The sequence below is a fragment of the Triticum aestivum genome, chromosome 4B, assembly GCF_018294505.1.
Source record: "Triticum aestivum cultivar Chinese Spring chromosome 4B, IWGSC CS RefSeq v2.1, whole genome shotgun sequence".
Classification (NCBI taxonomy): Eukaryota; Viridiplantae; Streptophyta; class Magnoliopsida; order Poales; family Poaceae; genus Triticum; species Triticum aestivum.
Window position 1 is genome coordinate 668619269 of NC_057804.1, and position 17067 is coordinate 668636335.

The window sequence follows — 17067 nt, forward strand, 5'->3', positions numbered from 1 at the left end:
TTACCATTTATAGAAGCTCAAGCACCGTTGATAAATATTTACTGTTGCATGTCAACTTTTCAAGTTCTAGATATTAATCATTGATCCTCTTGTTGATTGTCATGAAATAAACAAATTTGTAGGAAATTTTCCATCCACTCAAACCTGTCTAAAAGAATCCTACGTTTTTAGTATGCACAATCAAACACTCATACAATCCTGTAGGATTCAAGATGACATGCCATTCTAATCCCACGTTTTCCCTATTCCTGCATTTTGGAAATCGTACGAATCAAAGAGGTGATACCTAACAAATACACCATTTTCTACAGCAGAACTGGTTCATAATCAGTTTCTAAATCATATTCTTACTCATCTTCACAAAATAATTGCACGCACAGGGGGATGTTAGGCCTACATTACTACTGTTCCATGCCAGGTTTCAGATTGAAGGGGTTTCCTTCCAAATGTATGAAACAACTAGTACTAATCCTAACCCTAAGGGAGAGATCAAGAAACATAACCTATCTGGACGAAATCTAATCCGTGCTGCATGCAATTTAGGAGAAAACCCCATGGGAGAAAACCCCCAAAACAGAGTAGGAGAATAGAGCAGAACAGAGTAGTACCTCCGAGAGCTCGTCGTCGACCTCCTCGTCGAACTCGACTGCCTTGTCCTGCACTTCCTTAGTGTCGAGCTCGGCCTCCTCGTAGTACTTGTCGATGAGCTCGTACTGCTCGCGCTTCTGCTTGGCCCTCTGCTCCTCCAGATCCACCTCCACCTCCTCCTCCACCTGCTCCCCGACCGCAGGCTCGGACGTTGTGATGGCGGCCAGAGCAGTCACAACAGATGGTGCACCGCCTCTCGTCGCCGCGATGGCGCCATCGGCCACGCCAACCGCGGCGGCAATGACCACAGCAGGCTTCTCCACTGCTTCTACCGTTGCATCCTTCTCCACCGCCGTGTCTTCACGGCCGGCCTTCATCTTCCGACGATGAAGGGCAAGGGAGATGATTGCTGGCTCGTAGGAGGTAGGGTTCGAGGTGAGAGGAGAGGGTTTTTGCTGATTTGGGGAAGAAAAGTAGCAGGGGTGGGGGAGTGGGAGAGACGGGGTGGGGGAGGCGGCTTTTATTTAGCTTGTGGGTGGACGTTTGGAGTTACCGAGGCTAGACGCGTGGAGTCGTGCGCTCGTGCACGCCCCAACCACTTTAATTTTTTTGTCATGAATTTGTATTTTTTTGACCTGTGGTTTAGCGAGGAAATTATACAAACCACCTACTTTTGGTGTTACTCTTGCATAGAACACCTACTTTACAGGTTTGTTCCAAAAAAACACATATTGGGGTAATTTGTTGCAGCAAGGTCTAATCCGCCATTTTGGGTGGGTTGACATGATTTCTAACAAGTGAGTCCATTTAGTAAGTGCACCGCAGGAAAAAAACATTCCACATCAGCACCCAACTAGAGTTGTGCAAAATTTACAAATAGGTACTCCAGAAATAATTCTCATTGTTTCTGGGCCCACATAAATGAACTATTGATAGTTTTTTTTGTTCCCACATAACATGTTGGCACACAAGAGCATGCACCAAACTTGTTCTCCTTCGACACACAGACGCTATAACGACGGACATGTACCAGTAATATTCACATTGCACGTGTCGATACCATCTTGACCAACACGCAACAACATTGGTCTCATTGGACTCACACAAGCCAAAAGGGGTCCAAATCATTCACCAATTCTTCTAGTCACATTCCACTCCAAGATGCGACAATGGACCGACATGTATCAATCTTGATCTATTTGCACAAATAATTGGTATAAGGGCCAGATGCACCAATAGAGGTCACAATGCACTGACACGTGTCACTTGGGCCAACACACACCATGCCCACATACAAGGAACAAATAAGCCTATAGGATCCACATGCACCGATAAACTACGTCTCGACATGCAACAACTTTTTGTAGTCACATTGCACGCAAAGTGCATACCAAGACACGCCAATGGCCCGTCATGTAGCAATCTTCATGTGTTTTCACTAATCATGGTTTCTTTGGCCTCACGGATGCCATAAGGGCCAAATGCACCAATATTGACACGTTGCACTCAAATGTGCCACTTGGGCCAACATGGATCATGGTTTCTTTACTAGCAAGGATCACATAAGCCATTATATAGTGTTGGTACTCTAGCAAATAACAACATATATCAACATTGGTCCTAGTTGCAGCTACATAGGACCACTTATGCCACACATGGAGCGCAGCCTCGGTGCATGGTTTTCTTTCCGTGCGTCTATGTCTGGATAAATGTCTTAAGGAGAGGCAAATTGGTTCTGCCGAACACACTGCATCAACCGAACTGGCTAGACCCTTTACCTCACACCCGCATGGCCCTGGTTCAAATCCCCGTGAGGCAGTTGGAAATGCCAAAAAAATTTCTGTGGGTACTAACACGTGGGGTTCCCTTGTCATCCACACAAACGCGCCACCACATGTACCACATTTGGCTAAGTGCACCTACTAATCCACATCATTTTCAACTTTCTTCTTCCCCTTCTCGACAAGCGCCGCCGCCGCCATCTCCAGACGACGCCTCTCTTCGCCGCCGGATCTGCGTGGCCGCTGCCAACTCCAGCAAGTAGGTGAGATCTCTCCTCATCCCCCTCGTGAATCTTCTTCCCTTCCCCAACCGCGTGCGTCCCCCTCTGGACGCGGATCCGATCTAGAAATTTTAATTGGTACATGCGGTAGATGATTTGTTGATGGATATGATGGTTCTTTCATAGATTGATGGACGTCGTAGTGTAGGATCTGAGTTGTACCAGGGAAAAGTGAGGCCCTATGCAAATCAAAATGCGGCCCTATGTGTGAAAAAATAAATCAAAATAATTCATATGTTCTTCACTATAGTATGTAGTACTGACATTGGATTGGATTGGATTGGGATTTATTAGGTAGATGATACTGGCATTGCCATTGTCATTGGCATTGCTTTTTTAGGTAGATGATAGTAAACAGATTTAATAGGTATTGCATTTTATGTTATCACTATGATTTATTATATGTATGATCTTTGTATTGTACTATGGTATCGTACAATTCAACTTAGAGTTCAACATGTTCTATGTAGAATGGAGGAAGCACCATGTGGACGGTGCAAGTCACGGTGCCGGACCAGCCTTTGTACTGCCACGCTGTTCGGCATCTACTTCCAGCCTACTTTTGTTTTGCAGCGGTAACAATTTATATGAACCTTCTGACAGTTCATTTTTTTCTATTTCCACTAATGCATTGTGTTTGTTATTTGTTTTTTCTTGCACAGATTGTCCCATGCAATGTGAGATTGACATTCAATGAGCTCATCGGAGATACCGTGATCTTCGACGCTCTTGGGGGGCCGTACACTATGCAGGTCGATAAGGGGCGAACGATAACCCAGATTGGAGGAGATGAATGGGATCGTTTCTAAAAGCACAAGTGCTCCCTAGGTGGTTTTGGTAATTAATGACAACATATCTCTTGTTGGACTAACACTCCTATCTAGTATATTTCAGATAAGTTCAACAATGGAGTGGCATGGACTAAAGGATGTGGGAACTCCTTCAAGATGCTAAGGACAAAGGATTGGCTAAAGCTTCAAGCTCAAGACTCTTCATTTTACATTTTAGTGATCCAAGATCACATTGAGTTTATAGGAAAAGCCAATACTATCAAGGAGGGATAAGGTGTTGCTTAATGAGCCTCTTGCTTCATGTGCTTAGTGATATGCTCCAAAACCCTCAGCTACTTTCTCACATCCACAAATGACCTAAACCCAAAGCCAAAATCGGTCACACCGATCCTTCCTATCCGGCGCCACCGATTCCAAAAGTCATAGCCACTATCACAAACCCTAAGCAAATCGGTTCTACCAATAGGGATCTCGGTCTCACCGAGATGGGATTGTAATCTCAATGTGTATATCCATTACCAAAATCGGTCTCACCGAGTTTGTGCAATCAGTACTACCGAGATTACAATGCAAAGTTTCTGGTTAGCCTATTACCAAAATCGGTCTCACCGAGTTTGGGTGATCGGTCTCACCGAGTTTGCCTGACCAACTCTCTGGTTAGCTAATTACCAAAATCGGTCTCACCAGTTTGTGTAATCGGCCTCACCGAGATTATGTTATGCCCTAACCCTAACCATATCGGTCTCACCGAGATGCAAGTCAGTCCCATCGAAAACCCTAACGTTCACTAGGTTTACTAAATCGGTCCGACCAGTTTAACAATTCGGTCCCACCGAGTTTGGTAAATTGTGTGTAACGGTTAGATTTTGTGTGGAGGTTACATATACCCCTCCACCTCCTCTTCATTCGTGGAGAGAGCCATCAGACTGAACCTACACTTCCAGCATCCTATTTCTGATAGAGAACTACCTACTCATGTGTTGAGGCCAAGATATTCCATTCCTACCATATGAATCTTGATCTCTAGCCTTCCCAAGTTGCTTTCCACTCAAATCTTCTTTCCACCAGATCCAAAACCTATGACAGAGAGTTGAGTGTTGGGGAGACTATCACTTGAAGCACAAGAGCAAGGAGTTCATCATCAACACACCGTTTGTTACTTCTTGGAGAGTGGTGTCTCCTAGATTGGCTAGGTGTCACTTGGGAGCCTCCGACAAGATTGTGGAGTTGAACCAAGGAGTTTGTAAGGGCAAGGAGATCGCCTACTTCGTGAAGATCTACCGCTAGTGAGGCAAGTCCTTCGTGGGCGACGGCCATGGTGGGATAGACAAGGTTGCTTCTTCGTGGACCCTTCGTGGGTGGAGCCCTCCGTGGACTCGCGCAACCGTTACCCTTCGTGGGTTGAAGTCTCCATCAACGTGGATGTAGGATAGCACCACCTATCCGAACCACGCCAAAAACATCCGTGTCTCCAATTGCGTTTGAATCCTCCAAACCCTTCCCTTTACTTTCTTGCAAGTTGCATGCTTTACTTTCCGCTGCTCATATACTCTTTGCATACTTGCTTGATATGTATCGTGAATGTTGAAGTTGTGCCTAAACTCCACTTGAACTTCAAAAAGACTAAAAACTGCAACTTTGGTACTTAGTGTCTAATCCCCCCCCCCCTCTAGACACCTCTTCTCAAGATCATACAGTTTCATCGCCCGCTTGCGTCTTAGTGGGGGTGAACGGATCCTCTTCTCCTTAAGAGGACAAAGGCCCAGGATTTCTGTTATCTATCTGAATTTGATTGACGATAGTGAGGATGAGGTTCATGAGGAGGACGATGGTGAGGATTCAGATGATGATGAGAACCCACTTGATGAAACCCTCTATGTCCAAGGAGTGAGGCTGAGCGACAAGGAAACCAGCAACCTCTGGGACATGTTTCCGCTACGTGAAGACTACGTCGGGATGCCATTCGTGACCCGCCTCACAAAGACGAATGTTAAACAGCATCTCATGGTATGTTACTTAGTGTGGTAATTACATGATATGCATGCTTAATTAGTGTAGTATTTGATATGATATGCATGTTGTAGTACTGTGATGATATGCCTAGTGTAGAATTCATTTAGTGCAGAATTTTATGGTATGCATGTGTTGTAGTAATGCGATATATGCTTATGTAGTGTAGTAATATGCGATGATATGCTTAGTGTATGTAGTATATAATCTAATGATATGCTTAATTACTGTAGTAATTTGATGATTAGCGTGTATTGTAGTGATGTGACGTGACATATGTGTCTTGAAGTGTATGGTTTGTTGATAATTGCACGTGACATGCTCATATATCATATCAACTGTTTTCAGAAATTACCTAAGAGGTTATCTGATAGCTGTGGCATCGAGCCGGATGAAGAAGGCATGGCTGCTGGACTACGCCTTACCAGAACGGGCTCCATCACCACCTGTGCATATGCAGTGGACACGCACGGTCGCACTATCTTCAACCGGGAGGGGTGGAAGAAGTTCCTTCATGGCAAGAATCTTTCGGTAGGTCAGGGCATCCTACTCACTATTGCGAATACCCGTCGCCGTGACTTGAGGATGATGATCACCATCAACCTCATTTGGAACTGGCTGGGCCATGTTTCGATGTGAAATGAACTTCGTATGTTAGCTCTTGTTTCAGAGTACTTGTCGTGTATTACTGTACCTATATATATATATTATATTATATATATATATATATATATATATATATATATATATATATATACACATAAACACTATTCTGATCACGGGATCAGAATAATATTCTGATCACAACCTGAACTGCCTGAGTAACGCGCCTGAACTTCTCTCTGTACAAACCCGACCTTCGGGCTATTTTCGCAACCGTGCCTTCTACCGCGAGTTTTTCTGGTTAGTCGTGTTCCATGTGATGTAAGTGTAATCTTCAAACGATTTTTAGCAACTAAATACTCGTTTTAGATAGCAATCTCGCTCATAGGCGGATTTTGCACTCGGGTCGTGAAGAACTCGCGTTTTTTGCGATTTTACGGCCTGAGTTGTTCGACCTGAACTTCCCCCTGTGCTAGGTTGAACTTCCCGCAACATTGCCCAAATAGGTCTTACTATATACCGTTGGAAAGCTATGGACACGTGTATCATGACCCAAGTTAAATTTTTCGCAAAATGTAAGCGGTTTAAGAGCAGTTTTGAAAACCGTTTTTTCTTCACACAAAAAATGTGAATCGTAATTTCGATCGCATTTCTAAACCGTTTATCGGAATGAGACATATAATATGGCGTTGAAAAGCTGCTGCAAAACCGCTCCTTCCACATGTTTAAAGTTTTTTCTAATTTCCTATGGTTAAAGAGTAATTTGAAAAAACGTAAAATTTCGTAAACCGGACAGCTGAGTTCGTTTTTTCGATGTAATTTCTAAACGGCTAATCCAATGGAGGCATATGATATGGCGTCGGAAAGCTTAGAAAAATGCTCTACTTTTTCATCTTGACGGTTTTTTTCTAATTTTGAATGGTTTAAGAGTAATTTAGAAAATGATCCAAGTCCTACCGAGTTCGTATTTTCGAGCTAATTTTTTAACCGTGCGTCCGAATGCAGCAAATGATATGGCGTTCGAAAGCTTGAACAAATGCGAAACTTTTTGGTATGTATTGTTTCTCCCAATTGTTTACGGTTTTAAGTCAGTTTCAAAAATGGCGAAAAACGTATTTTCGCCATAATTTCTACAAACTTTATCGGAATTGGGCAAATAATATACCGTTGAAAAGCTACGGAAAATGCGAAACTCTTTCGTGTTGATGGTTTTCTCTGGTTCCTAGCGGTTTTTATGTAATTTCGAAAACGGCGAGATCACTCGTTCTGCCTTTATTTCAAAACAGATTCTTCGAAAATGCACCGCATGAAGAACCTGAACTTCTCGGCGCGTGTACCTGAACTTCACTCTGTTTTTCACGTGATTTTTTTGCTCATAGCTCTCGATCCACTGCTCGTACCTCTCCATCCACTCACCGGAATTGGGCAAGTGATATACCGATGGAAAGCTGTTGTAAACACGCAACTTTCCCGTGTTGATCATTTTTTCATACTCATGACGATTTTAAAAGTTTTTTATCCGAAATTCATTTAGCGTAGTAGTTGAACTTCCTGCTATTTTCACGTTGAACTTCTGTGACGTATTTTTGTTTGTAATTTTCTCATCCACTCGTCGGTGACAAATTATATTCCTTTTGTACAAACCGCTCTCAAAATAATTTTTCTAACTTTCTCCGACCGAGGACTTGAACTTATGACAACAACAAATTTGGACCTTACCTTTTTATTCATTTTTCTCATATTAAACACACACCATGTAGTACATGAACTTTTTCCATTTTTATAATTTGAATTTTTTATTTTCTTTTTGAAATCAAATTGCTTCCAAATAATAACTGAACTTCTTTGTGGATTGAGATAATTATTTTAAAAATCAAAAATATTTTTTTTGTGTTTTCGAACATGGAAATATAAGGTGAACCTCTCTCGCAAGAATTTTTGAACTTCCCCGGACAGAGCACGTGAACTTCTTGCAACAAACCTTTTAAGCTGTTAGTTTTCTATTCTTTTCTGAAATGCATTCCGTGTAGTAGTTGAACTTCCCGCTGTTTTCACCTTGAGCTTCTGTCACGTATTTTTGTTCAACTTCTCTCACAACAATTTTTGAACTTTATCGGGCCGAGCACTTGAACTTCTAGAAACAAAATCATTAGCCTTTGCTTTTTCATTCTTTTTTTATACAAAATGCACACCGTGTAGTACGTGAACTTCTGGTAGTTATCAATCTGAACTTCTCTCGGTTACGTGAAAATATCTGAGTTTTTTATGAATATTAATCTGACTTTCTTAATATTTTTTTATGAATTCTGAAGCGCTCTATTTTTAAAAGTTGAACTTCTTGTTATTTTATTTTTGAACTTCTTGTTTCCATTCTTTAATAACAAGGAAAATCCGAGTTTTCTATAATCATGGAACTTCTCCATCTTTTTAATTTGGACTTCCTGGTTTTATTTCTTAACTTTTTTATGAATTCTGAAGCGCTCTATTTTTAAAAGTTGAACTTCTTGTTATTTTATTTTTGAACTTCTTGTTTCCATTCTTTAATAACAAGGAAAATCCGAGTTTTCTATAATCATCGAACTTCTCCATCTTTTTAATTTGGACTTCCTGGTTTTATTTCTTAACTTTTCTATGAAATTTGAAGCGCTCTATTTTTAAAATTTGTTGTCTTTAAAATTTTCAATTACTAAGTAGTTATTCTACATGACCCATCCACATAATAATATATGAACTTCTCAGGAACTTATTTTTCATTAAGCACATTTAAGTACATAATATACAGGAAGGAGGTCGAAGATGTGAGCGCGGATGCATCTACATGTAGGAAAATTTTTGGGTGCTCTTCTTTTTTGAATGTAGGGTGCTATTTTTTTAAGAGTGCAAGGTCAGAACAAGTCTCATATCCATTGAACATCTACAATATTAACTCTCAAACATCAGCAAAACAACTTGAAGAAAAACAGTACCAGTTCTCATTTGGCATATCAACAAGCATATACAGAGCACGTAATCAGAACCTACTCTCGGCATAAATTCACCATGATGTTTTTATTGCATGCTGGCCTGTTCTCCTGGAGCACAAGACAGAGGAGAGGCGAGACATTGTGCATGCTTCCCAACCAGTACTTTTTGAACTTCCATATTTTTTTTGGAACCATGATCATGGGGAAGTTCTATGAAATTTGACGGGGAAGGTCGCTGAGAGAAGCGACAACAGGTAACACACGAGCGATGGTGACCATATGGCCAGCTTGCGGCGAACCAGCAACCTGTACTCGAGAGAAGGAAGCTGCACTGCAGTTGAAAGTCCAAGAACCGATGTCGCGTGATGCCGAGCGTGGGGAAGATGACCGGAGCTGGTGCAAGGGGGAGCAGGAGGCCGCCCCATGCATGCCTCTTCCCATGCCTTGCCGGGGGTCGTGGCCGGCTGGATCCAGCCGCCCGCTCGACTGGATCGGCGATAAGGTTTACGGGGGCGGCGTGATCCGCGCGGTGGCTAGGTCCGCTGCACGGCGAAGGGATGGTGGCGCTTGGAGGTGAGGATGAGGGCGTGGCGGCGGGGTTCTCCGGGGAGGGCGTGCGCCGGCGTGGGGATCGGGGATCCGGGGAGGTGGCTCGGCTACGGGGGGAAGCGGGGGCGTGGCGGCTCCGCGGGCCGGGAAGGAGGCGGCGGTGGTTGCGAGGGCCGGGGAGGGAGGCGGCGGTGGCTGCACGGGCGGAGGGAGGCGGTGGCCGCGCTGGCCAAGGAGGGAGGCGGTGGTCGCGCCGGCCAGGGAGGAAGGCGGTGGTGGCCGCGCGGGCGGAGGGCGGCGATGGCCGCGCCAGCCAGGGAGGGAGGCGGCGGTGGCTGTGTGGTGTGGTTCGTAGCAGAGGGCAGATGGGATCGGGGAGGGGATCGTGGGGATGGTGGGGGTGGGTGGAGATTTTTTCCTTTTTTACCGATTCGGGAGTTTGGAAGGATCCCGTCACTCCATATATAAGCACCCCGTGATCCAAATAGTTATTTTGATCCCATGATCATAATAGTGCTACTCTCTCTCTCTCTCTCTCTCTCTCTATATATATATATATATATATATATATATATATAGGTTCAATAAATGGGCCATGTATCGATGTGAAATGAACTTGTTATGTTTGGGCTTGCTTTGCTATTGCCCCAGCGGTTATTTGTGACTTCCTTGAACTTGAATCTGTCTTGAAATGTTATTGGATGCTTGGTGATGTTGCTTTATAGTATAAAGCTGGGGGCGTTGGGGGACCTTTTTAGTAGGTTTGGTTAATGGAGTTTAGCTCTTATTGTACTTATTGTTTTCTTTTCCATACAATTCTGAACCCAAACTACACATGGCACAACCTTCTGTGATTAGTTCCTTTGATAACTAGTACTCCCTCTGTAAACTAATATAAGAGCGTTTAGATTACTAAAATAGTGATCTAAATGCTCTTATATTAGTTTACGGAGGGAGTATTGAAGAGCAGCCACAGAGTTCCATTCACAATTTACTTGAATTTTTGTTTTGATGGATAAACAAAATAGGAAGCTAGCAAACTTATTTAACAAGATAAGCAAACTATGTACTTGATTACATAAGCAAACTTATTCAACCCTGACAAACTAGACATAAACAAACAGGTTCAACTATGACACACATGACATATACAAGCTGGTTTAACCCAAGAAAAGCAAACTACAAATTTCAAACAATAAGATAAAGGACAAGCACAAGCGCAAGCAACACGAAGGCAGATTTTGATGTCTCCTCATCCCGCATAGTGGCAGTGGTAGGAGGGGTCCTCTTCCTGCTCTTTTGAAATTTCCAGACCTCTTTTGATGTTGTTGATTATCTTCCACGACTTGTAGGTGGCGTACGCATCTATTGTTGCGTACTCGATGAATTAATCTGGCAGTGGGCTGACCCCCCACAGTTTATGGTTTGCCTGCTTGTCGATCTTGTTCTTCATCTTGCTGTAGAATGGGTGGATGACGCTGGCTGCAACATTAGCCAAGGAGTCATACGGTTTTCCGTTGTATGGAACTCTCCAGTTGCGCTGAATGTCGATGTGCTTGTTGGGGTTTATCTCCAAACCAGACATCTTCAACTTGTCCCTGTCATTTTTAATGCTGAAACCGGCAAAGGTGAACAACTTCTCCTCCTGTAGGAACTCTTTGAGGCGCTTTGGCCTGCTAGGGGAGAGACAAGTGATGAATACATGGAGTACTAGTGTTTATTTTCAAGATTTAATCATCTGTTTTTTACGGTTTACAAGTGAATAATACATGGAGTAGATGCTTATACAGTATAAGTCATGGATGAATGTAGTTCAGAAACTAGTACACAAAGTTCTGAAATTAAAATCAAGTACACCATGTTATTTTTCTTTTTGGAATATATAGTTGAGTCAATGATCTATTTGCTTTCTTAGTGCCAGTTTAGTTTTATTTTGTTGAATAAAATAACATATACCTCTGCTTCACCAAGTTCTTAAGTTTTTTTGGTGGTGAAAATAACACCAGACCAAGTTCAGAAACTACTTGACTACATCAAGTTCAGAAAATTAGACTAATGAATCAAGATGAGAAACTACACTTGTACATCAAGCTCACAAATTAATCTTGTGCAACAATTTCAGATACTATTCAAGTGCACCAGGTTCAAAATATATTCTAGTGCATCTACTTTGAGGAACTGCACTAGTGCATCCATTTTCACAAACTACACTAGTACATCTAGTATGAAACTAGTCTAATGAAATTTTGAGGGAGCAGTATTGATGAATGGAAGAGGGTGAATGAGTAGGATTTTTCACCATTTTGTGGCCGCAGCAATGTGGTACACGAGGCAGAGACCCTCCACGCAGAACTGCAGAACTGCTGCCATCTGCGGAGGTTCATCATCTTTGGTAAACTCCACATCAACACCGATGATGTGGGGATACGAGCCGCATGCGCTCCTCTTGATCCAAAAGATCATCTCGTCGGCCTTGTCTGGTTCGCTAGTGCAGACGACCTCCATCATCTCCTTGCCGTGGAGCTCAACCCCTTTGAGGGTTACGGTGTACTTGCGCTTCTGACCGGGAACGTGAATGACGTCAAGGTTGCCGCTCTGGTCGGACATCTGGCCACAATGACGCTTGGCAGACGCTTCCTCCGCCATTACCCTCCTCCTACGACTGCGATGTTTGTGGGTTGTTTGTAGAAGAGATGGAAGCGGCAATGGAGGTTCTCGGAATGAGGCAGTGATGTAGTCGATTTGGGGCTTTTCCACGACTGGGATGGGGACGTGGGGGAGGTGGTTCGTGTGTAGGATGTGGGGTTAGTGGTGGTGGGGCGCAGTTGCAATCCGACGTGGCAACTGCGCTCTATGCACTGCTGGGTTTGCGTGCGTCTGAGTTTAGTCCCACCACGGGCCTGCATCCTGGCCCATATCACTGGGTTTGTTGTCGTATGCGAGCCGTGGTGTGCGAAATATCATGTTAGGTAGGTGGGCTTTTTTCTATAAAATCTTTTTTTGCCTATGTGACATGTTGACTTATACTAAAATAACACTTCCTTTTTTTAGGTACACGTTACTTATGTGAAAAGTTTAAGTTTGATAACAATTAAAAACATTTAAAACCTTGCCACATTGGCTTTCTTGGACATGTCTAAAAAGTTTAAGTTTGAAAACAATTGAAAAACATGTAAAACCTTGCATCATTGAATTTTAATTTTAAAATAAATTTGAAATATTGCAGTTAATTTGTAGACCATCTCTAAATCAAACCAAATTTGTTTTACATTGTCACATACATGTGACAAACATTGTTATTTACAGATCATGTGTGCAAAAACTAAGGTGATTTAGATGTGGTCGAAAAAAGGTGATTTTTTTTCACCACCTCCAAATCACCTAAAATTTATTCTACATGCTCAAATAGATGAGCCAAACATGTCTATGACAGAAATTTGAAAAAAAATGTATCCTACAATTCCCGCTTAAGGTGTAGACCATTGTTTTGATCAGTCAGTCTACAAGGCAGAATAAATTCAAAACAAATTAAAAAATTATAAAACATTGAAAACCTAGCTATGTTTGTGCAACATATCAAGTGTGCAAAATTAGAGATGATTTAGAGGAGGTCAAAAAAATCACGCTAAAACACGAGGGGCCATTTGGTCTCACTTAAGCCAGTTTTTGTATAAAATGTGATTTTTCTACCACCTCCAAATCACCACAAATTTGTTCTACATGCTTAAATAGATGTGCCTAGCATGTCTATGAGAGAAATTTGGAAAAAATGTATTCTACAATGTCCGCTTAAGGTGTAGACCGTTGTTTTGATCAGTCAGTCTACAGGACAGAATAAATTCAAAAAAAATTAAACAATTAGAAAACCTTGAAAACCTAGCTATGTTTTTGCGACATATTAAGTGTGCAAAATTATAGGTGATTTAGAGAAGGTCGAAAAAATCATGCTTAAACACGAGGGACCATTTGGTCTCACTTAAGCCATTTTTTGTAGAAAATGTGATTTTTTTACACCACCTCCAAATCACCCCAAATTTGTTCTAGATGCTCAAAATAGATGTGCCAAGCATGTCTATGAAAGAAATTTGGAAAAAAATGTATCCTACAATGCCTGCTTAAGGTGTAGACCAATGTTTTGATCAGTCAGTCTACACGGCAAAATAAATTAGAAACAATTATAAAATTTTAAAACCTTGAAACCTAGCTATGTTTGTGCAACATATCAAGTGTGAAAAATTATAGGTGATTTAGAGGAGGTGGAAAAAATCACGCTAAAACACGAGGGACCATTTGGTCTACACTTAAGCCAGTTTTTGTAGAAAATGTGATTTTTTTCCACCACCGCCAAATCACCACAAATTTGTTCTACATGCTTAAATATATGTGCCTAGCATGTCTATGAGAGAAATTTGGAAAAAAATGTATCCTACAATGCCCGCTTAAGATGTAGACCGTTGTTTTCATGAGTCAGTCTACAGGGCAGAATAAATTCAAAAAAAATTCTAAAACCTTGAAAACCTAGCTATATTTGTGCAACATATCAAGTGTGAAAAATTATAGGTGATTTAGAGAAGGTCTAAAAAATCAGCTTAAACACGAGGTACCATTTGGTCTCACTTAAGCCATTTTTTGTAGAAAATGTGATTTTTTCCACCACCTTCAAATCACCCCAAATTTGTTCTAGATGCTCAAATAGATGTTCCAAGCATGTCTATGAAAGAAATTTGGAAAAAATGTATCCTACAATGCCCGCTTAAGGTGTAGACCGATGTTTTGATCAGTCAGTCTATAGCGCAGAATAAATTCAAAAAAAATTATAAAATCTTGAAAACCTAGCTATGCTTGTGCAACATATCAAGTGTGCAAAATTAGAGGTGGTTTAGAGGAAGTCGAAAAAATCATTCTAAAACACGAGGGACCATTTGGTCACTTAAGCCAGTTTTTGTAGAAAATGTGTTTTCCACCACATCCAAATCACCACAAATTTTTTCTACATGCTTAAATAGATGTGTCTAGCATGTCTATGAGAGAAATTTGGAGAAAAATGTATCCTACAATGCCCGCTTAAGGTGTGGACCGTTGTTTTGATCAGTCAGTCTACCAGGCAAAATAAATTCAAAAAAAATTAAAAAATTATAAAACCTTGAAAATCTAGCTATGTTTGTGCAAAATATCAAGTGTGCAAAATTATAGGTGATTTAGAGAAGGTCGAAAAAATCACACTTAAACACGCGGGACCATTTTCTCTCACTTAAGCCATTTTTTGTAGAAAATGTGATTTTTTTTCCACCACCTCCAAATCACCCCAAATTTGTTCTAGATGCTCAAATAGATGTGCCAAGCATGTCTATCAAAGAAATTTGAAAAAAAATGTACCTACAATGCCCGCTTAAGGTGTAGACCGATGTTTCGATCAGTTAGTCTACAGGGCAGAATAAATTCAAAAAAAATAAAAAAAATTATAAAACCTTGAAAACATAGTTATGTTTGTGCAACATATCAAGTGTGCAAAATTATAGGGTATTTAGAGGAGGTCGAAAAAAATCACGGTTTAATTTGTGTGTGGGGGGAGGGGGGGGTAGACCTCCCGAGAGCCGTTTACTGGTCATTTTCGTTCCGTATATGTGTAAACATTCCAAATTTTGCCCAACATGAAAAGAATATTATGCGTGCATGCTCTATGTGGTCAAGGGATGCGATGCAGCAAAATTGGGATCATTAGTGCATGTATACGCAAGTAGGGTCTCTGAAACGCACTTTTTGGGGATAGCCTGTCACCACCCCGAGAGCACTAGCTCGGTTTCTCACCTGTATGAAACCAACCCAACATTTTACGATGACAAGTCATGGCCATGTTAGGGCTACTTGCCATGTTTCAACCATCTTCAACAAATTTTGAAAGTGTCGTCACATGCGGGATTTTTTCGGTCATTAGTACAATGTGGACCATTTTCAACATTTATTGCATGTTTTGTCACGTATGGCATTTTTCAGGCATATGCGACATGAAAAAACCATTTTTAATACTTAAAAAACAAGGACAATATTTTCTAGATTTTTTGGGATATCATTGTGATATGATTGAAATCTCACATAACTCACGCGGCCCACCCCTCCCTAAATCCCGCAATTACAGCGCCTCATTCTAACCACCCGGCCGTGCCATCCACAGCTCCCACGGCTGCTGCACGATCAGATCGGAGATGCCGGGCTCACACGGATTACAGCAGTCGCCGGCCACCGCCCACCACCATGAGGGGTCGGACTTCAGTGTTCTTCTCCCGCTCCCTCCGTTTATCCTTGTCGCCGTCTACTGCACTATAGGGGCACTTCTAGTTTGCGACGCACTGTCCACGGCCATCAACTCGGCGCCGCCGTCTCCGAGAGAAGGTATTTCCTGATCGTAGCTTTTTTTAATCGTTGTCGGCCGCTCCTTTAGTAGTTGAACCCTCATAGGTTTTGCACAACTTCACGTGGTTAAGCAATTGGATACCCATGTTAAACTACGCTTATTTTATGCACGACCAACTAGGTTGTGTGCTTAAAGTGATAAGTGGATCATATGTTAAATGATGCACTTATTTTTTTTTAATATTAGTTGACTGCTAATTTTGTTATACATCTTTTAATTATTGTCTTCATATTAATTGACCCGGTTTTCATCATTGCATACAAGCTAGCAATGTCAGTTTTAGATAAAAGTCTTTGTAACAGAGAAAAGCCTTGAAGAACTCAAACTAAAATTTGACAGCAAGACCGTACGCAAACAAATGTTTTTGTTATCATCACGGTCACGTAGAGCCATGAGCAGCTATGTTGAGCCCATTCAAACACAAATAGGTAGCATCAATTGATACATGATCTTGCTCATGCTCTACTTTTAGCATCATTTGATACATGTTCAGTTCTTATCATAAAGTGGATATATGTACCTTTGGCAATCATGAGCATCCTCTACTTATTGCTATAACTAATGCATCCTTAGTACAAAAATTGAATTGGCAATACGGTTGTATTGGCAATGATTTGCATGCTTTACTTTTGGCAAGAACTAATGCATAGATGAGTTATAACTGGTCATAGATATGGCTGGAACATCTAGAGTTATCATCACGGTCACGCGGAGACCCTAAACCATCACCAGATATGTTGAGCCCATTCAAACACAAATAAAGCAGCAATTGATACATGTTCATGCTCATGCTTTACTTTTGGCATAATTTGATACATGTTCAGTTCTTACCAGAAAGTGGAAACATGCACTTTTGGGAAACATGAGCGTCCTCTACTTATTGCAATAACTAAGGCATCCTCAGTACAAAGCTTCAATTGGCAATAGGTAGAATTGGCAATCATTTGCATGCTTTACTTTTGGCAAAAACTAATGCATAGTTCAGTTGTAACTGGTCATAGATATGGCTGGAACATCCTGAGTTATAAACTGAACATAATCATGCCAAGCTATAACTACCATATTTATAGTAATAGAGTTCCTAGCATG